General features: G+C 52.1%; 1 protein-coding gene and 1 pseudogene across 1 annotated transcript in view; both read right to left on the bottom strand.

Moving 5' to 3' along the window:
• The window catches only part of LOC135908174 (SEC14-like protein 2), a 103,995-nt gene that overhangs the window by 60,808 nt on the left and 20,802 nt on the right, over nucleotides 1-22,385 (bottom strand). The window lies entirely within an intron of this gene.
• On the bottom strand, nucleotides 16,800-16,981 carry LOC135908182 (U2 spliceosomal RNA; annotated as a pseudogene).

The following is a 22,385-nucleotide window of genomic DNA, read 5'->3' as shown; positions in this document are numbered from 1 at the left end:
CAAAAAATGCCGAGATTGGATAATCCCACGGGCATTCCATAAAAAATCTGTGCTGGCCCCCATAAAGAACTCCCTACATGCTGAAATGGTAACGCCGCTTCAGGTGGTCCCTATACGGTAAGCTTTATCGAATTAGTGCTTCTGATGAATTTCTATAACCTGCATCGTGTGCGTTTCGCTTCCCATACTTGTTTTATGCCTGTTGTCTGGCTGCTTGACGGTTCAAACCTCCCCAGAGATTTACATAAAACTTCCTTAAATAACTAAGCTGCGTTTTTTTACGCATGCTGTTTACTCTTGTTTATAACAATGCGGAGCTAGGACCTTCAAGTAAAAAGTTTGCTTAACGAAGAAAGGAAACGGAGGCAATCAAACTGCTCATCTTCCGGATTGCTCCACCTCCCGAAGCAAACGTACGCGCCCCGCCGTGACTTTTCTTCGTCACGTGACCGGAAGAAGACGTGCATACAAAATCGGTCTGGAATGCCCGGCACTGTGATTGCGGGCGCGGTTTTTGCACACGCCCGCATGCACGCAGGCACACTATACATCATCAGCAAAGGCGCAAGCCCGCGTTGACAAACACACACCCCCTCACGCGGACGAGCCGGCGCCCAAACTCGGCAAAAGAGCACGAGCTCCGTCGAGCCGCGGCGCACTTTCAAAGTTCCGCGCCGGCGCTCTCACAAAGGCAAATCGATGCGGCGGCTCCTTTCCGCACGTTGGACTGCGCGACGCTAGACCCTCGAGACGGAGCGGAGCGTCGAAAGCTCCGTTCGCCTTCTCCGCCAAGTGGCTTCCAAGTCATTTTTCTTTCTGCACGCACAGCCTCGCGTATAAAGGATGCAGCACTTGAAGCGCGCTCTTCCTTTCCGAGCACTTGGGCGCACGAGGACGAAGCAAACAGGGCGCTGAAAGCTTTATGTCGTCACGGCGCGCCCGGAGCAACTCGCAGCTGTGCTCTTTCTCTGGACGACGCATTTCCGCACTCTCCGCGAGAGGGCCAACGCGAAAACTGCCGCGTAACAGGCTTAAGCAAGCGACAAAGCGAACGCGCACTAAGTGAGGCGAGGGAAATTGACGGGGAAGAAATGGCAGCTATGAAAAGGGCCGAACAAACTTATATGGCGCACACGATACGGTGGAGCGTATGTGATGTTTCAAGAATTTTATAGCTCTTCGAGGATGAAACTTGAATTGTGTGGACAGCAAAGAGCATGACAAAAGAAGACATGGGCAGATGACGTCTCCTTGTTTTGTTTGTTTGCCTCTTCGTAGTCTTTTGGGTTGTCGCCATGGTAGGATTTATGGCATTACATAGTTCACCATGTGATTAGGGCCCCTCTAATTTCGTGCTGATGGATGGATGGATGGATGCAACTTTCTTGTACGTCCGGCAATTTTTAACGCGACCCGGGCTCAGGTCTCCCACGGGGGAACGTCAAGGCCCTCCCTCAACGCCACTCACGGGCTTGCTAGACTGCCCACGTCTGGATTCCGAGGTCTGAGCTGCCTAGAGCGGCGGCCCACCTCGACGACAGGCTTACTGGAGCAACTGCCATCCTTCCTATAACTATGCACTCCCACAGCATGTGTTTGAGTGTTTCTGGTCCTTCCTGGCACAATTTGCACGTGTCGTCCTGATGCTTATCTGGGAAGATACGTGTCAGACGGAATGGATTAGGGAAGGTGTTCGTCTGGAGTTGTCTCCAGTCGACGGCCTGCCTCGTGTTTAATTTGGGACTCGGCGGTGGGTATATCCTTGTGGCGTTTACATATTCACTCGTTATGTCATTGTATCTGGTGAGCCTGCCCCGTTCTGCGTGAGGAGTGTTCGCTATAGTGCGAGAGGCGTTGCCCTGTTCGGCGCCGCGGGTCACGTCTCGCGCCGTCCAGTGCGCCGCCTCTTTTAGGTTCGGAAGCCCGTCGCCTTCCGTGGTGACGTGTGTGGGGAACCATATGATCCTCGAGCTCGCGGTTTTGGATCTGTCCGCTTTGATCTAAAAAAAATTATTGTAGAATCTATCTACAATAATTATGTGAGCTAATATGATAGCATTGGGACGACACACACGCACGCACTCACTCACACACACACACACACACACACACACACACACGCACGCACGCACGCACACACACACACACACACACACACACGCACACACACACACACACATTTAGTTCTTCTAAGCACGATTCATATAGAGCACAGCCCCCTATACCGCTATGTAACTACGCAGACGTTTATATACCCACGTGCACTACAGCTCTCACATTATTACAGCGTGTTCCATACAGAGAATTATGGGCGAGCAACGCTACCACGCGCAGTAATTTCGATAGCGCTCTGTGATGTCAGTCCGTCTGAACCGACCAGCTAGCAGTGAGCTTGCGAATTGCTGCGGAGGTCTGATGCTTTGAGCCAGTGTTCCAGCGTCCGTGGTGTGCCAGGGCATGCCCACAGCCGGTGGGTACGTATGAGTTCCTTGTGCCAATGCCATAGAGTTGGTGCAGGTGGCATCGCCCTCGATGAATCGCTTCCACTCGCAGGTGTCAGCTCGGGTAAACGCTACCTGAGCCCGAATGCTCCTTAGCGTAGCTTGTTTCATCATTGGGAGGTGACGGGGTAGGGAGCGGGTCAACGGGAAAATAAAAGCACGTGCTTCACGTCGGAAGGCATTCTTATGAATAGGAGCCTGGGCACAAAAGTGGTTTGCCGATGCGTATTCGTTATTTTGGCACGTGCTTTTTTATCTGTCATATCACAAAAAGGGCCTGAGCTGTGTCCTTGTACGAAGTGCAAATAAACGTCGAAAGGCAAATCTATGAAGCTTGTGTATTTCCTGACATAGTATACTGAAGCTTACTGACTCGCTTTAGCTGTTTGTTTGGCACTCAATCACTCTATGTATATGCGCTTTTGATTGATGTTCGACAAAGATAACGATGCTTCCGTGGAGTCATGTATGACCTCGAGTTTAAGTACAACCTAGTCATGAGCATTCATTGCGTAAATCCTGTTTCTTTGACTAAGCAGATGTGTCATGATGACCCATGCCGTATGTTTGCCGTATAGGGGTATTACTCAGGCTCGCGCGTGCGCACCTGACCCTTCTCTGGATCGCACAGCGCCGGCGGAGCGGCAGTCGCTCCCTAGCACTTTCGCAGCAACCCTAGCAGTCAGAGCTGTGACCCCTAACCCGCGGCTCGCAGTGAGTTGCGACCACGGCGGGTTCAGGCCAGTGGGGACAGGGTGAGTCTCGACCTAAGGTGTTTATTCACCTTGGTGTACAATGATTCCAACAGACAACAACAGCCACAACACACACAAATACAACACAAAACACAACCGCAGCGGCGGAGCATTCCGCACGTCTGGGGTGAAACACAAACCGCACAATGTGGGAACCACAAAAGAGGCTGATAAGAGTTCAGCTCACCCAAAGTGGTTCCGCGCTCGGGCCCTGGGGCAGTGAGTCGCACACAAAGGCCTGGGCGCAACAGGGGACGGCGTGCGGCGGTCTCAGCGGCTGATTTGAGATGCGGCCGTTCGCAAGCTCTTCTACCGTGAGACAAAGATCCGTCGGGGGAATAGCGCTTCTCCCGAGCGGCGGAGAGGGGGTCTCCCCGGTTCCAAGAAAGGGAAAGGAGGGAACGGGGTGCCTTGGCTGCAGCGTCGCGGCCAGGCGCGAAGAGCAGCGGGAGTGGCGAAGGTGCCCTCTCCACGCTACCCTCCGCGAGCGAGCACGTGATTATCGCGTGATAACCGCGTGGCCGCTCCGGAGATATCGGGATGCGCGTGCGATCCCCACATCCCCCCCTCCTTAATATAACCCTTTAGCCGCTAAGAGGCCGCCGTCACCTGAGGCTTTCCTGCGAGAGGGACGTGCTACTCCGACCGCAACACGGTTTGAATCCATGTTGGTGAGGGAGCAGCTCTAGCTGCAGACCGTCGTTGTCGCCGTGTAGGTGGTCGCGAGCCAGGCCGGAACCTTGAACGATGTCGTGGAGCAGCTTGACAGCAGCGGGATGCAGTGGGAGGCAAGAAGGGCGTTGGGTCCGGGTCACCTTGCGTCTCGGCGGCGTCACCTGCCCAGTCGGACGTGCCGGGTCCGTGGTGGCGAAAGGGTCCCTGGATGTTTCTTGGCTGCCTCGATTACGCTGACGCGATCCCCGAACCAGCCTCGAGATGGTGCAGGACAGCTCTTTTGATGTTCTCGGAGGTCGTTGCCCTCTGGTATGGTCGAACGCGTTTCTTTCTGTTCGTTGCGGACCCTCGCGGGTTTCGGCACGCAAGATCGGTAAAGGCGTGCCGACTCACCCCTGACGATGGCTTGCCCCTCGCTGCGCAGCAGGGGTCCACTCTGTCCTTGCGGGAGAAGTCTACGCTCGGCCTTGAGGCTGGATGCTTGGTTGCGGGGCTTGCAACTCGGTCGCGGAGCTGTGCGGTGCGGTTCGGCGAATTCTGCGCCGCTGCGACCATTCCGGACCGGAAGTCGTCCGCTGCACCTCTCACCTCGCTGTTAGCCGCCGGAGGATGTTTTCTCGCCGCCTGTTGCCTGCACTGCGCTGCTGACTGCTTGCGGCCTGCTCGTCCCCACCGGCAGTGGAGATGGTCTTGCCTTTTTGCTTGGTGGTTGTTTCACGGCTCCCGACGGGCGGTCTGCTGCTGCGACAATTCTGTTAGCCCCTCTCGCTTCTTCCAAAGAGAAAGCGCGTGCTCGCTCTGGAAGCCTGCATGCTAGACATCGGAGGAGCATTCCGTCCGATCTCACGCACGATAAAATAGCCTCCGCGAACCGGACAGAGTTAGTTCTGCCGAGATCGCAAGTTATAATGCCGCACCGGGCTCGAACGTCGAGCCGTGCCACCCGATGCCGCTGCCTGCGGGCGCGGGAGAGCGTTCTCCTCGGGCCATTCGTTCCCTCTGTCATAGTAGGATTTGAGATCGCAGACATGCACCGGTCGGCTGATCGGTCTTAGCTTCAAGTCCGCCAGCCTGTACACGATGGAAGAGACAGTCTCTCGCACCCGGTACGGTCCTGTCCATTTCGGCGCCAGAGAAGCTGAGAATTTCTTACTGGCGTCGCTCAGGACATGATTCCGTCTCAACACCAGGTCGCCCACTTTGTAGTGAACATCCCGATGGGAGCGGTCGTACTGCGCTTTCTGCTCGGCACGTGCAGTGCTCAGGTTCCGTCGCGCTTTTCGTAAAGCCTCCGTTACCTTCGCGCGCAGCCCAGTCGCATAATCGGCGCGTGCCGACGAAACAACCAGTTCCGTGCTGCTTCGTTCCTGTAGAGTAAGTTCTACCGGATTCAACAGCTCCCTCCCAAGGTTGAGGGTGGCGGGTGTATACCCAGTCGATCGATTCACTGTCGACCTGATAGCAAATCCAATTTCAGGAAGACAAGCGTCCCACTCATTGTGCGTCCCCGCAAATGCAACTAGCATGTGCTTGATGTTGCGGTTCACACGCTCAGTGGGATTCGCCTGGGCATGGTACGTGGTTGTTCTCCTGTGCTTAATGCCGAGAGCTGCACAAGAGTCCACGAAGAATTTGGCAGTGAAGTAGGACGCATTGTCCGTTATCAGCTGCTCAGGATAGCCGAATCGTGTAAACACCTCGATCAGCTTTCCCATGATTACGCGTGCCGTCAGCTTCCGTAGGGGGAACAGTTCCACCCACTTGCTGAAATGGTCTGTGACTACGAGAAGGAATCGGTTCCCGCTCGGTGTCCTGGGGTAAGGCCCCATGACGTCACATGCCGCAATTTGCCACGGTGTTCGGCTATTGATCGGCTGCATGAGCCCGGGTGGGCGTCCACCACGCGGCTTCACGCGTTGGCACACGTTGCACGAGCGGGCGTAGCGCATCACCTCCCGCTTCATTCCAGGCCAGGTAGCAAAGCGACACAACTTCAGATAAGTCTTAGGGCCACTTGCATGCCCGGCCAGGCACGTATCGTGAAAGTAGCGTAAAAGTGCTCCTCTCAGCGTGCGTGGAATCACCGCTTTGAAGGACTCGTGTGTATCCTTCTCCGCGGGAATGTATCTCAGCAGGACGCCGTCAGAGTCTAGCAGGTAGGAATCCAACGCGCTCACAGCATTACCAGCTGTTTCGGAGCGCCGCGCACCCACAGCAATACCAGCTGCGTCCATGTGCGCCGCGGCCGTGCCGCCGGGCTCCCGGAGCCCCTCAAACACTTTCTTACAAAATGGATCCTCCCGCTGTGCCTCTAACAGCTCCTTTCTGCCGAACACGCTCCCCACTGAACTGACGCAGTCCAAGTGGTTCACGCTTTCGTCCTGAGAAGGGGGTTCATCCGCCCTTCCTTCGGGACCAGCGCCGTCGAGCATTGTAGCAGTTACTCTGCTCTTCGGCTGAGTCACTGAGGGGTCACGATGGGTATTAATATTACCCCTCCTGACAACCTCAATCGTCGCAGCGGTTAGTCCGCTCTCAAGCTCAGTTTCGGGCGAGGTGAGTTGAGTAGTAATATCACTCTTCTCACAGTCAACGGGCGCGCGCGAAAGTGCGTCCGCCACAACGTTGTTCTTTCCTCTCCTGTAGCGAACGGTAATATCGTATCGCTGCAGGAGAAGTGCCCATCGCGCGAGCCGGCCGCTCGGCTCTCCTAAGCGCCTAAGCCAAGTTAATGCCATATGATCGGTCTCAATTATGAATGGGACTCCATCAATATAGTAGTCAAACTTTTTGAGAGCGAAAATGATCGCCAGACATTCTTTTTCTGTCACGGAGTAATTTTTCTCTGCGGGAGTCAAAGAGCGGCTGGCAAAAGCTACCGGGCGCAAGCTACCTTCGTGCTGTTGGAGCAAAACCGCTCCTAGGCCAAGGTCGCTGGCGTCCGTATGAATGACAAATTCTTTGGTCAAATCAGGTAGCCTTAACTCGGTGGTTTCCACGAGCGCGTTTACGAGGTTGCGCAGTGCCTCCTCTTGCTCGGGACCCCACCTCCACTGCTCACCTTTCCTCAACAGCATTGTCAAGGGGGCTTGCAGTGCAGCGCAGTTTGGGATGAACTGTCGATAGAAATTCGCCAGCCCCAAAAAGCGTCTCAGTCCGCCTATGTCTTCCGGTGACGGGTAGTTCAATAATGCCTGAACCTTGTCATCACACGGTAGAAGGCGTCCGTTATCCAGTTTAAACCCCAGTAGCGTTACTCGGGTTGCTGCGATCTGGGTCTTGGTCGGGTTTAGCGTTATCCCCGCAGACCTCAGACGCTCCAACACGTCCCTGAGATGGCGTAAGTGCCCATCAAAGGTACGCGAGTATACCACCACATCGTCCAGGTAAGCAAGAGCGTGGTGCCACCTTGCGTCACCCAAGACACGGTCCATCAGGCGCTGGTAAGTCGTAGGCGCACCGACAAGTCCGAATGGCATAAGGGTAAACTGGAAAAGTCCCCTGTGACAAGTGAAGGCAGTCTTCTCTCGGTCACAGGGATCTACCTCCACCTGAAAGTATCCTCTGCTTGCATCGAGCGTAGTGAAGTACTTCGCTCCGCCAACGTTGGATACGATCGAGGGAATGCTAGGAAGCGGATATGCGTCCTTGCGTGTCACCTCGTTCAGGCGGCGATAGTCAACACAAAGGCGGGGCGTCCCATCCTTTTTAGGAACCAACACCACAGGAAAACCCCATGGGCTGTCCGATCTTTCAACAACGCCTGTATCGAGCAGTTCGTCCAGAGCGCTGTCTAGTGCTTTCCTCTTAGCCAAACTCACCGGCCGAGGATTGCACTTCCAAGGAGAGGCGTCACCTGTCTCAATTTTGTGCCTGTATAGCGTAGTGCAACCAGGCCGCTCTGTGAATACGGCATCATATTCAGTCAGAAGCGCTGAGAGGCGAGCCTTTTCTTCCCCCGACAAACTGCTTGAGTCGTCCAGCAGCGGGTGGTATCGTTCGCCCCTCACTGCGGCACAGTCTGCCACCGCAGCGGGGGTTATGGGCTTTGCGGGAGGGGAGCAGTTCCCCTCCGCGCCTCTTTTCTCAGTGCGGTTGGCCGGACGGCATTTCGACCCGGCCGCAACCGTTCTGAGGGACCTTTTCGGGCAATCGTTTGGTCGGTCTGCGCGCGAAGCATCATCGAACGAAGTTGTCTCTGACGCTTTTTGAAATGAAACGAAAGGTTTCAGGGTGCCACATGCTCGCTCCCTATATCCTCCGTTGCAGACGTCAATAACAATGCCCGTCTTGGCGAGGAAATCTCTACCAAGAATTATAGGAACCGACAGGCCGGGAAGGTGAGCTAGGCGCTGTCGCCTCACTCGTTTCTCCCACCGCACCACAAGCCTAGCAGCACAGCTCGCGTGTGCCGTGCCGCTGGCCAGTCGGAAGGTCACATTACTCTCTCTCAGTCGGATAGCGCTCCGACGGAGATGTTCACACACCTCGTCGCCAAATAGTGAAGCGCTTGCTCCTGTGTCTAACAGCGCAAAAAACCTGCGCCGGGCGACTGTAACCTCTATGAGCGGGACTGGCGTGTCGCTGGGCAATCCAAAACGACAAGCCAGCGGGGCAAGGAGTTCATGTGTCTCACTTCGCACCGCTGTAACCGCTGCCGGCCATGCAGCATTGCTCACCGGCGGCCCCGCTCGTTTCCCGAAAGCGCGTGCTCTCGGTTCGCAGGCTGTCTGCAATCCCGGGTGTAGTGCCCCGGCTGGTTGCACCGATAACAGAGGAGAGCCGGCCTTTGACGGGCTTGGCGTCCAGTGCCTCGCGCCGTTTGACCGTTATTCCTCTGTATCGACTGCTCCCTTGCAGGCACGCTCTGCTCTCGCATCATCGAGCCGGCATATCGACCACGATTCTGCATACCTCGGCCATCGGCAGCGCATGCTGCACGCATGGCATAAGTGTACGGATCGAGAGCCCGGTCAGATAAGCCCCAACCGTTTCTCAGTTGTCCGTCACTGAAAGCAACCACACCATCTCCACCGGAACGAGTGCGAAAAGTGTCCCCGTTCCACGCGCATCGCGGCTCAAGTGCCCTCGACGCTGGGGGTGGAGGTCGGTATGAGCGCAAGGCGAGTATGTCCGCCTGTATGCGCTTTGCCTCCGAGGCCAGCTCATCCAAATCCCTGAACTTGCTGCCTCTTAGGTACGCTGCGAAGGTGGGATGAGCTTGTCGTGTGACTCTCTCCACCTTATCGCAGTTCGCAGCGGTAGGGTCAGCGGTACGATAAAGTTCGTCCATCGCCCTGACGTACTCGAGCAAGGATTCGTCCGGATGCTGAGTACGTAGCTCCAACTCGCGCCGCAGACGACGCTCGTAATCTGCGGGCAGGAATTCCTCGCGTAATCCCGCTCGGAACTCAGCCAGCGTGCTAGACCGGTAGCCAGTAAGCCGGAACCAGCGGGCAGCGTGATCAGTTAACGACACTGGTACGACGCGTTCCAGCATCTCGTCATCGGACAGCCCCGTTGCGCGCTGGTAAGTCAGCACGCGATCGAGGTATTCGTTGACGCCAACTGAATCATGATACCCGCTGTAGGTGGGTAAGTTCACCCTCACTCTCGGTCTAGCAGCGGCGGCAGATGTCAGCAGAGTGTTCTGCACGGCACCTGTCAACCTCTCAATCAAGCGCATCGCATCTTGCAACAGCGCCTGTTGAGGCTCGCTCTGGCCAGTAATGCCTGGCACAGGAGCAGAACGCGTCGAGCAAGTATGCCGCAGTGGCTCCATGCTCTCCGCAAACACTGGCGAAGGGTTCGGCGTAATGTGCCTCACGCCTTCAAGGGTACGAGGCTCGCTCTGGCCAGTAATGCCTGGCACAGGAGCAGAACGCGTCGAGCAAGTATGCCGCAGTGGCTCCATGCTCTCCGCAAACACTGGCGAAGGGTTCGGCGTAATGTGCCTCACGCCTTCAAGGGTACATCCTGCCGGAGAGAGCGCCTCGTGTGTAGCGCTACCCTCTTCGAAGCTTATCAAATTCCCAGGGCTAATGTTCGCCGCAGGGCATGACTGAGCGGTAGCAGTTACCGCCGCTTCGAATTGTTGCCTGTTGGTAGCAACCTGCGACAACGTATACAACGGCTGTAAATCAGCCCCGTATGCTGCCATGGTTCGTTTGTGTCGCGGCAATCACTTACATAAACAGACTCAACCTGTCACACCTCTGGCCCCACGTTGGGCGCCAAATATAGGGGTATTACTCAGGCTCGCGCGTGCGCACCTGACCCTTCTCTGGATCGCACAGCGCCGGCGGAGCGGCAGTCGCTCCCTAGCACTTTCGCAGCAGCCCTAGCAGTCAGAGCTGTGACCCCTAACCCGCGGCTCGCAGTGAGTTGCGACCACGGCGGGTTCAGGCCAGTGGGGACAGGGTGAGTCTCGACCTAAGGTGTTTATTCACCTTGGTGTACAATGATTCCAACAGACAACAACAGCCACAACACACACAAATACAACACAAAACACAACCGCAGCGGCGGAGCATTCCGCACGTCTGGGGTGAAACACAAACCGCACAATGTGGGAACCACAAAAGAGGCTGATAAGAGTTCAGCTCACCCAAAGTGGTTCCGCGCTCGGGCCCTGGGGCAGTGAGTCGCACACAAAGGCCTGGGCGCAACAGGGGACGGCGTGCGGCGGTCTCAGCGGCTGATTTGAGATGCGGCCGTTCGCAAGCTCTTCTACCGTGAGACAAAGATCCGTCGGGGGAATAGCGCTTCTCCCGAGCGGCGGAGAGGGGGTCTCCCCGGTTCCAAGAAAGGGAAAGGAGGGAACGGGGTGCCTTGGCTGCAGCGTCGCGGCCAGGCGCGAAGAGCAGCGGGAGTGGCGAAGGTGCCCTCTCCACGCTACCCTCCGCGAGCGAGCACGTGATTATCGCGTGATAACCGCGTGGCCGCTCCGGAGATATCGGGATGCGCGTGCGATCCCCACAGCCGTCACGTGTTATGGCAGCGCCTGTGATAATCACACACTGGTTCAAGAAAGCATCGGTGTTACTTCACCGAGGACATGCCTCCTTACATCATCAAAGGTGGAATTTCGATCTGCTTAATGCTATTGCACTAAAACCATTACGAGGACGGATTTTGTTCGTGCGTATCAGGATTGCCCCGCCCATATCCTTGAGCACATTGTCTCCGAAATCGAACTGATCGCTCAACTGAGGAGATGCCTTCCTAAATCCCTTAAAATGATCTGCTCGTGTTTATATTGCAATTGCATTGGAATGCCATTTGAACATGTTTTTCTAGATATTTAGATCTTTTAGCCTTGAATAGACATTGTAACAGTCTTATGAGAGGTGTACGTATGCCACGGTGCAAGAGCATGCAACCATTGAAAATCGGTGCTATCGAAAGGCTAGAAGTCCGTTTGCGTGAACATCACTCGGCGCAGCACTATGTGTCTTTTGCGTGGGTCTTTGAGTGAGACTGTGCTTTTGCAGAGCGCCTGTTGGTCATGTCTTGAGAGTGCGCTCAACCTTATCGAATAACGGGAGCGTCAGCTGTAGTAGTTTGCGTTCTGTGGGACACGCAGGGGTCTCGGCTGTCGGAATTGACAAATCTTTTCACTCGTAGCTGCTCGTCGCCATTGACTGATCACCCCCGCATCACGATTGGCGAGAACTTTTGCTGACGAGAAATTTTAGCGTATGAGCATTTTCTCAATAGGGGCCCTCATTTGGCGACATTCTGTGTCTCTACGCTTTGAGTTGTCAATTCGTTCGACCTCGCCATGATTAGCATATTAGTTAGCTCGAATGTTAGAGCGATCGTCCCGGAAAACGTTGGTTTCGGGTTCGGTACCCCCCGGCCCAGTATGAATTTTTCTTCAACTGCGCGAAGCTTTCCTCTCCGAGAAAGTCGTATCCGTTTCTTTTGTCGTTTCGCTTACTGTAGGGTGCATTGCAAAGTTTTCGTTCTTCCACCTGGTGATAATAGGGCTGCCATCCAAGCTACAAGAAATCGAGGAATTCAATCATACCTCATACGCTAACGATATCACCCTATGTGTGAGAAACGGTAGTGACGGGCAAATAGAACAAACGCTTCAAACAGCGGTCGAAACAATCGAACGATATCTAGAGGGGACAGAGCTAACCTGCTCGGCGGAGAAATCGCAGCTGTTGCTGTGCAGACCGACTCGCAGAGGTCGCAAACCAGGCAATTACAGGGAAAATCTCGCTCATAGAGAGGAGATACAGTTAAAGACGGCCGATGGGAAACCCATACACAAGGTTGACAGGATCAAGCTATTGGGGCTCCTCATCGACGCCAAGGGCAATAACGGTGAAACACTCAGAAGACTGGAGGGAACTGTAGCGCAAATCATGAGGCTAATCAGAAGGATAACAAACAAACATAGCGGGATGAGAGAGGAAAACACGATCAGGCTAATACAGACCTTCGTAATAAGTACAATAGTATACGTAGCGCCGTACTTGAAATGGCAGGTCGCGGAAAAGATCAAACTGGAATGCCTCATTCGGAAAATATACAAACTAGCCATAGGGCTACCGACCAGCACCAGCACGGACACGTTGCTACAACTAGGCCTACATAACACGATAGACGAGCTCATTGAAGCGCAATGTACGGCACAATATGAATGCTTCTCTAAGACTAGAGCAGGCAGATACATCCTAGAGAGGCTAGACATAGGTTACCACACACAGCACGGTGTCAAGGCGGACATCCCGAGAGAGACGAAGGAAACAATGGTAATACCCCCCCCCCATACCAAAGAACATGCACCCAGAACACAGTAAGGAGAGACGAGGGAACAGAGCGAAGCAGATACAGTAGAAATTCGGCAGCGACAAGGACGCAGTCTTCGTAGACGCGGCTCGATACATTCGCAGACGGGGGTTTACGGCAGCCGTAATCGATAGCGGGAAACAGTGTAAGACGAGTGCGACGATACGCACCACAAGTAACGAGATAGCTGAAGAAGTAGCCATAGCGCTCGCAGCAGCTCAGACTAACGCAACCGTGATAGTCAGCGACTCTCTGACGGCAATACGAAACTTTGCCAACGGCCGAATCTCCCCGGAGGCACTACGAATTCTTCTTGCAGGAGGGCAAAATTACAAAAGAAAGATATATATCACCTGGACACCCGCTCACACCCTCGCGGAGGACGGCAACAACGAGGCAGCACACGGCGCGGCTCGAGGGCTTACGGACCGAGCCGCAGTCGCAAGTGACGCCCCGACACCCTCCGGACGTGACGGTGCGGTAAATGAGTTGGAGTGGGAGGACACAATGACCACATATAATGACATCACGAAACACTATAGCTTATAGAGGGGCATATTCCCGCGAACTCACCCAAAATTGACAAAAAAGCAGTCTGTCGCATGGCGGCAGTTACAAACTGCCGCCATGTGGCAGAGCCAATCGCTGTCGAGAATTTCGATCCGGATCGGGCTTGATTGCGATCGAAAGTGCTAGTGTGGCACCGGTGTAAGAGGCACCTTCCGTGAGGGTAGCAGCGCTCAGCTGGCTGCCCGAGCGACATATAAAATACACATACTATTGTGGACAAAAGAAAAGTGAGCGGGAAAATTCGAAGTAGGACACCTTTGCCAATAACAGCTCAGAAGCACAATGTAGAACGGCTACGTGTCCGTTCATGAACCTGGGGCAGGACGCAAACTAATACCCCCGCCATGTTAAGTAACAGCGCAGGAAAGACAAGGACATGAACGAAGGAAGCAACGGGAAACGCGCTGATCTCAACATTCAGAGGTTTTCGCCAGTCTTGATTTTCCTGCAATTGTCCCAGCCGCTGTGCGGGGAAGAGTTCACATTAGGTTCTGAAACACAATGAGGCTAACCCATACGGTTGCCGATGTCGTTCTCATCTAACGACTAGAAATATCTCCGTGTTGCAGCAAACTAATAACAATGAATGCGAAAGAAGCTAGATGAAAATGGTACTAAATCTCGTGTGACAAGAGTATCAGCACACAAGCTGACTTGACGCGGACTTTACAGCGAGTGCCGAAAGCTCAAGCGAAAGAATGCGTTGTAATCAGTCCTAACTTGTTCCCACGTAGCTTGTGCGCACTAATACGCTATTAAAGAATCGCATTTTTAATGATCGTAGTTTAGTTATTGACAGGCTGTTAGGCAAGCGAATTTCGGCTTTAGAATTTCGATAGCACTTACGTACTTACGAATGAAGCTGACTATCTGCTCTTGCTCAACCGCGCCCGCCTGCGTAGGAATTAAACTTTGGCCGTCCTGCTTATCGGTGCCGTAGCCGTGGGGTCTCGCTAATTTTTACTAGTTCTGCACACTCAACAAGGCTCGACCCACGGGAAACTTGACGTAAGGTCACAAGCTCGCTTGTCAGCACACGTTTGCACTTCCGGCCGCTCCTGGCTATAGACGCCTTGGCACACTTCGCTTTGTATTGAGCGCTTGATAGCGCTGCAAAATGCGCACGTTGGATGTGGCTACTATCCCTCGGTCAAGCTGGTACAGTACAAAGCCGGTCCAAACCATGCACGTAGTAGCATGGCCAGGCTGGAGCATATGAAGGTGAGCGTGCACTGAAGCCCTGTCTTGTACAAAGCAAGCGCTGCGAATACGTACTACAGTTGCGTGTAGCTGCGGCCTGCTACGTAGCGTGTATACACTCCGTTCCATACATAATGTAAAGGAGCAATTGTCGCAGAAAATCCGGCGCCTGGCTTGGGACGTTGCCTCGGCGAAAATAATCTCCAATCAAATTCCAAATCACGCACACCCTACCACTTCTCTACCACCAACGTTGCTCACACTTTGTTTTTCATTCTTCACAATGTTATTCCTCGGAACTTGAAGAACGGCAGCCTACGCACTAATGAAGTAGTAAAAAAAAAGCGACAGCCCAAATCCTTTATATGAGCTCTTCTCAGAGTGAAATATTAAAAGTGCGAAACAATAATGGGACATCGGCCCACCCAAGAGCCGCGTTTCTGCCAGAAAGCTCGCCTTCGCGCATAGCGTTCGCAGCCAGCGTTTCCCGGTAAAAGGTAACGGTTACATAAGCTGCAGTTGCCGGGAAGCATGAAAATCAGTAAGGGGTCTTCGAACGCCACCGCGTTCCACCCTCAAAGGCCAAGGTTAATCGTCCTACAAATTTTTCTAAAAGGTCGCGCAGGTTCTGTGGTATATTAAGCGCGACCTGCGCTTTATTTCGTACTTCCATTTCTACTGCAATTATTTGACTATTTCTTATTTCTGTCACTTTTACCCTTCCTTTTATTATTTCTTATTCTTTTCTATTATTACTATTTTTGCGGTTCCGGTCCTCATTGTCCGCCTCTCGATCGAGTCCAGGTTAGAAGCGCGCCCGTATCGCCGGGCTGCCCGAGCGCTCGCAAAACGCCAAGCCCACATCGAATAATCACCGCCCTTCTTTCACTTACGCGCGCAGTCTTTCCGTGCCGTTCGAACAAAAAAAAATATATAATAATAAAAAGCAGTACGGCGACGTCACGCACGCTGTCTGTGTAGTGAGGTCGCTGCTTGATTTGTCGGCTGCCGACCGAAACTAGAGGCGGCGTGACTGACCTCCGCGAGGCGCACGTGACCGCGAAACGAAGCGCTCACCCCGCACGTTCGTGGCTGCAGCAGTTGCCAACCCTCCCGCGTGTTTCAAAGAGTAACGGTGTGCCTATTGCTATACAGTGCACCCTGCTTTTGCCAAGTCTCTTTGTTTCTTCTTCTCCCCCCTCCCCGTTTCGCGGATGCAGCTGGCGAGGTACTGCGGTGCGCTATATACCAAGAGCATGGGTCGCTAAATATATAGCGCCGGAGGTACGTGCCGTCGTGGGTCGAGGACATTTAGTATCAAAGTGAGCAGAGATATTAGTTTGGTAGTAAAAAGACTAACCAAGATACTGTATTATAAAGCCGCGAGCAGTAAGAGGGGAAACGCAAGATTCGTTTTTACAGGGAAGCTGTATAAGGCTAGGTTCTGAAAAAAGAGAAAAGTCAGCGCCCCTTCAGTCTGTGAGGATGGTCGAACAGCGAAACTGTTTTAGTTAGACTGCCTGTTACACCATGCAAGTCAAACTTCGCAAGCACTCTGTATTGTAACTATTTTGTTTCACCACTCTTTCACCTCATTTTCGCTTTTGCGTGCTTCGCGTGGTGAGCATGCTTCGGGAGTGCTTTTTGTTTTGTGGCTTTCCCAGTGTTTTCTTCTTTTTTTTGCGCGCGTAAAGTTTCCGTTTGTTATTGTCGTGCTTTTTTTCGCGTGCAAGTTGCTCCCCCCGCTCGCCTCTATTTTGCGCGCCTGTATGAGAGCAAGGTTTAGCGTGAAACGAAAATCATCTGATGTTTTTTTTGTTCATGTTGTGCGTAATGTATTTGCTTGTGGTCTTGTGTCTTCTACCGCTTGATCTTGAGTTGTCGTCTCTTGTGTCTGCACCGCTTGGCGTGCCTCCTCCGCTTGCAGTGCTTTGTCTGGAGACGTGGAATCTGGGATGGCTTGCTCTTGAGTTGACGGCATATGACGGCGTTTACATTTCACAATCACAGCCTTGTGCTTCGAAATTAAATCTTTTCGTCACGTAAGACAATGAATGGCTCGCACCACCGTAAACGTGGCCTCCCCATTACGACCACAGAAGAGAAATTATACGCTGGAATGACGAGTGGCACTGGAGCCAGCTCTGGAAGAAGACGATGACGCTGGGGCCATTGCTGATGATGATAGTTTTAGCGAATTCCGGCAACGACGGCACATTGTGCGCGTAAACAGCTTCGCTGTAAAAAAAAAATGCGCTCGTCTATCGAGCCGTGTAGATCGATCATTTCTCCCCATACGTGGGCCGATCCAGAAGATAGTGCAACACCGGGCCGACCCGCGGCGGAGGTGAAGCAGGCGTTAAGCACTCCGCCGACTTGCAAAAAATAAGTGTAACATTTTAGTTCCCAATTCAACTCGCATCAATATCAAGCTGGCAAGAACAGATACTACGCTTTCATCCGCGTCGACCATGTCTGCGTTCGCACCGCGCCCTCTCTTTTTCAGGGTTCCAAGCGCTTGCGTATCTCCTTTCCTTCCGCTCTCCCGTGGTGGTGGTCCCGTAAGCGTGCTGGCCGCCAGGACCGCGAGGCGGAAAGAAATGCGAACCGCCCATGTGGCGCCGATCCCACAAACCTGTAACGTTTCACCGGAGAAACGGCCAGGTTTCAGAGGGAGTTTGTGGGGAACCAATTTCGCGTGACCGCTTGTAGTTTTCGAGTGACCTCACAACCGTTACTGCATTGCGGGACGTAGACCAATGCACGATCGCCTTGGCTACGGTGAAGCAGTGTGCGTTCCCTCGGACTACGGTGAGGTGCGTGTCTGTTCTACGTGTCGGGATTGGTTAGTAAAAAAGTGTCGTGCCGTGTTTCGCAACAGTACATGGTTATGTATGCCCCCCGGTGCCTCATCATCTTCCGAAGCTCAACATCGTGGAGGAGCGACCAGTCGCTCCTCGCCTTCCAGTTATGTGCATACGGTCTTTGACGCGCGGTGGTGGACAGCTCGCCATTAGGGGGCCCACGTACAGAGCTTCGCTGGTCCTCCACCTTCACAGAGTGGAATGGTACTGAATTATTTAAAGTAATTTTTACTCCGGATGTGTGCATTCTAACTTAAAATGCTAATATCTATAACAACAAGCTTTTTTTTTTCAGTGAACGTTCGTCTGACAAAATACGTTTATGCAGGGAGTGTACGCCACTGCGGCCTCTCAAGAGCAATCTGAGTGCTGCCTTTCGTATTGTTCCTGGCATGCATGATTTATCAGAAGGCGTATTGCTAGGCTGCTCGTAAAGCCTCGTAAAGCGTTAAAACATTCGAGGAAAATACTCATACAGGGGAGGTACACCTTCCAGCTCCATATAGACGAGCTTGTCTCTTAGAGCGCTTAGCTTCTATAACACTCATAACTCTTCTCTTACTTGCAATAGATATAAACAAGACACCGAGAAAGCCTACCGTGAACCTCGCATAACGCAAGAAAATACGCTGAAAGCGGGTGTCAAGTAATTATTTGCAACAGTCATTATTAGGTAAGAAACGTCAAAATTACCGCACACATTACCCTTAACATGGCTCCCATTACCCCCATATGTCAAGTCGGTGTCACGTTGAGTTCACTACAGAACATTTGGAAGCGTTCGGGGCAATGCTGTATAACGCCGCCGAGCAATCGTTAAAAAAAGAAAACAAGAATTAGACGTACGCAACGTCTCTGTTCAATCGACGCTCTTGAAACCTCGCTCCGACATGATTCACAAGATCCACCTTTTCCCTCCAAATATCAACTTCCTCGCCCATCGAGTTATTTCAGGACATTGGGAAATGTTTCGACGTTGCTCGTAAAAATGCGCTTCTCTCGTCGTGGTACGCTTGCATTAGTAATCTTCGACAAAGGCTGTAATCACTTTCACAGGTTGAACGTATGTCGCATATCAATCTCAACACGCCTGATATTTTAAGGAAACATAAACACCGTGCCTCATTTAGTTCGCCAAGGTGTCCGGGTACTACATTACACGCCTCGCACGACGCAAGAAAATAGGAAGTGAATGATTATTCGGTAAGTATTTTCAGAGCACACGATTAACGTAGCAATTTCAAACCTTCAGTACACGTCGATCATAACATGGTACCCATTCTTTCTAAATATAGAAACACTGCCCTTTGTTGTTGTCGCAAGGGAATGGGAAAACTTTGAAAGCGTTTTACGTATAATGGCTCTAAAGAGGCAGAAAAAGAGGGTTTAGCCATTTTCAGTTATTCCATAATTAACAAAACGACACCAATGTTTGCCTTTACATAGCGCTTAACATGGCATTCATTTATTTTAAATCCAAAATCAGGGAATCATCTTGTCGGCCCAAGAAATCGCGAAAATACGCGTTTAACGTGTTTCTGAAGCATCTTATCGCACTAACAGCTTCGCTGTAAAAGAAACAATTTAATGGGTTTACGATCGCGTCGGCTCTTTTCTTCTTCTTCTTTTTGTTCGAGCATTCAAGGTCCACAAAATAATAAAACTGCACGAAAAGGCAAACAGGCATATCTTCCACGTCCGCACGTATCTGCCCGGATTATCATGATGTCAACGGGATGCAAACCGCGGATGAGCGTTTCGCACTGTGTGCCTCGCAGATAAGCGAAGTCAGTGTTACTCTTCCACAACGTGGGTCGGCCCATTTTGCTGCGATCAATTTTTCCCGGCTCTCTCTCGATTTTCCGTGCCATAAGCCTCATTTCCATCCGAGCGCTGCAAGCCAGCGTATGTGTACACCCTTTGTGAATTGAGACGGGAAGTTGAAGAGACTCAAGCGTTGATGCGACGCTAGCAAGGCATAAAAGTGGATGTGAAAGATTCTCTTCCACCGATTCCCTGAGCCCGGAAGATTTGTGCGATTTTTTTTTTCACGCAAATATATTTGTTTGGTTCTATCGCCCATTGTCGTGGTCGGTCGTTCAGACTTTCGCCACATATAGAGGGCGCCCTCCTCGGCGAAGGCAAACAGTAAATATACTTCAATTTAAAAAAAAAGAAAAAGACGCCTTCGATGCAATGGCGCAGTTCTCACAACTCTGTGAGTTCTGGTTATGACATTTGCAAAGATAAATAAACATTTCGTCAAATTTCAATAAACGTGTAGGTCTATTGCGGAGGCTGTCAACATGTGCAATGCGCGACAACGCAGTGCCTGACATCCTCAAAGATGGGTGATTGAAAATACTCGCTTACACTGACAGACGTCGTCGACGGTTTCTACACAACTTATTTTTTTATGTTTTAACGCGAAAGCATTATACGCCCCATTGAGCGATCATCCGTTGTGGTCGGCGTGACCGAAATGATGGTGCCGAAAATGGCCGACGTCACAAAAAGTAAAAACACGTGAAAAAGAAAGAAGCTGCATTGACGTCAAATTTCTCAGGGAGGTTCCGTAAACAAAACAAATCAATGGTCTTGAAAAGAAAATTTGGCACATTTCAGTCACGGTGGGAATCAAACCAGGGCCTCCGAGATGCGAGACGAGAACGCTTCCCCGACGCCACGGCCTCTCCACGCTTCTGGCTGACTAAAGGTGCGCCTAGTGCGTGCGTCATTGCACACGTCACGTCGTAGCCGTCTGGCTGACTAGAGGCGTGGTCTCGCGCATGCGTCATTGGGCACTTTCTAAATACTAATTGTCCGTAATGCGTGCCTCTATTTCTTTTCCCTTTCGTAGAAATTGGACATTGGCATGGTACGCGTGATCAAGACCCCATCAGGTCCCCAACTATAATGCTGCCGATTGTCGACCACGCTAATAACTACCATATGGTATTTTTTTTTTCAAATGAGCAACGTGCAACATGCCCCCCTGCAGTATATATCTCTGCAAAGGTAGCTAAAAAATGTCGGCTTCAACTTCACGAAGCAGTACCGGAGCGGGCATCGGCTTTAATGCCACGGTGGTCGCGGTGCTATGTCGGAACTGTGCGGACAGCGGTTCGCTGAGGCAAACACGTCGTTCAGTGCGATTCACCCTTGGAGCAAGCGCGAAAGCTTTGCTTACGCCGATTTCCGCTGCAATGCGCGGTGTATGCGTGATTTCTTTTTTTCAATGAAAACGCACTTCTTCCGTCAGCATTATCAAGCTCGAAAAATCGGTGAATTACGCTGCATGTGCGCTAATTGTTACTATACGCCCGTCTTGACAAACACTATTGCGAATCGTCAAGCGATCCACTTGATTGTCGCGTCGTGTAGGTTCCGCGTTGCATGCTCCGTTCACCTCGGCGAAAGCGCGGCACCGGCGTGAATCGACTTGTCGTGTACAAACGCCATCTGTAGGCGTTGGGTCCTCTAGGTGGCTCACACCCCCTTGCGTTGTCTCGCGTGTCCCGTAGCTTTGCTGCATTGCAAGTAGGTTGTGAGAAGGAGCATAGAAGAATTCTGACGTGCTCGTGTGTTTGTGCACGCGAAATCGTCTCGAGATGCGCGCATCCGCGAGCGAGCGATAGCCGGAGGGACAGAATTGTTCGCGCTTTCCATGTCTGTGTCTTTCAGCGTTCTTGCAATAGTCCGAAGTCCTTTAATTATCACCATTGCGTAGATTAAAATTAATAAGTTTTACGCATGCGTGCGTTTGTGACCAGGGGCGTAGCGAAGGGGGGGCCTTATGGGGCTTCAGCCCCCCCCCCCCCCCCAAATTTTTTGGTGCTCTCCATGCGCCGCCGGCCAAAACAACCCATGGCGCCGGAAATCATGCTCGATTTTTTCTAGAATGTCCTTTTGACGCTCGAAAAAAACATTTTAGCGCGAACATTGAGAAATCGGGCTGCATTTCGCGGCAACGCCCATGCACCGGGAGTCACATATCGTAACGCAAAGAACTCCAACCGAGCAGAAAGTTCCAAAGGCGCGGCGGGCGGGCTTGTCGCGGCATCTCGCCGAGGCCGCGGAATCGGGAGCGCTTGGATCTCAATTCTGACACTTTATGGGTATATAGTTCTAATAAACTTTTGAGGCGAAAGGTGCATTAATATTTCCAAAGTCGTACTTTAGATTTTCAATTCCGGAACATTGTGGGCTTAATGTTGTTATAAACATTTGACGCCAAAGGTGCATTGACTTTTCTAAAGTCTTAGATCGGAACATACAACGAGACAAGCCAAATCAACACACTTTCAGAGAAGTTGACAAAACACGCAGCGAGATACGATGAGACGAAGCATTGTGGTGGTTCATTTTTACCGTCATGTCGCATAAAAAAATAAAAATTAAATTATGTGGTTTTACGTGCCAAAATTACTTTCTGATTACGAGGCACGCCGTAGTGGGGGACTCTGGAAATTTCGACCACGTGCGGTTCTTTAACGTGCACCTAAACATTAATACATCGGTGTTCTCGCATTTCGCCCCCATCGAAATGCGGCTGCCGTGGCCGGGATTCGATCCCACGACTTTTTTTTTCACGAACGCCAAAGCATCCATGTCAAGACACTAAAGCCAGCCAGGGTAACTACGTTCTTATTTATTCTTTCTACTTTGTCTTTTATTCGTGAGGACACATTGAGGCTCTTAAAAGCTTACAGTGGAAACATTCGAATTCACCGCCCCCCAAAAAAGCAAAGGCCGTCATTTCCGCCGGAAAGGTGTTGTTTACTATGTTTTTTTTCGATCGTAAGGGGCTATTACTGATAGAATTTTCTAAAGCCGGAGAGACTATCAATCGTTTCCGATATTGTGAAACGCCGGATCGGCTGCGCGGGGGAATCAAGAACAAACGACGCGGAAAATTGACGAATGGGGTCATCTTGTTTCACGACCTGGCTATGGTGTTGGGCTGCTGAGCACGAGGTCGCGGAATCGAATCCCGGATACAGCGGCCGCATTTC

This window comes from Dermacentor albipictus, chromosome 2 (genome assembly GCF_038994185.2).
Source record: "Dermacentor albipictus isolate Rhodes 1998 colony chromosome 2, USDA_Dalb.pri_finalv2, whole genome shotgun sequence".
Taxonomy (NCBI): domain Eukaryota; kingdom Metazoa; phylum Arthropoda; class Arachnida; order Ixodida; family Ixodidae; genus Dermacentor; species Dermacentor albipictus.
This window is presented reverse-complemented; position numbering and strand designations above follow the sequence as displayed.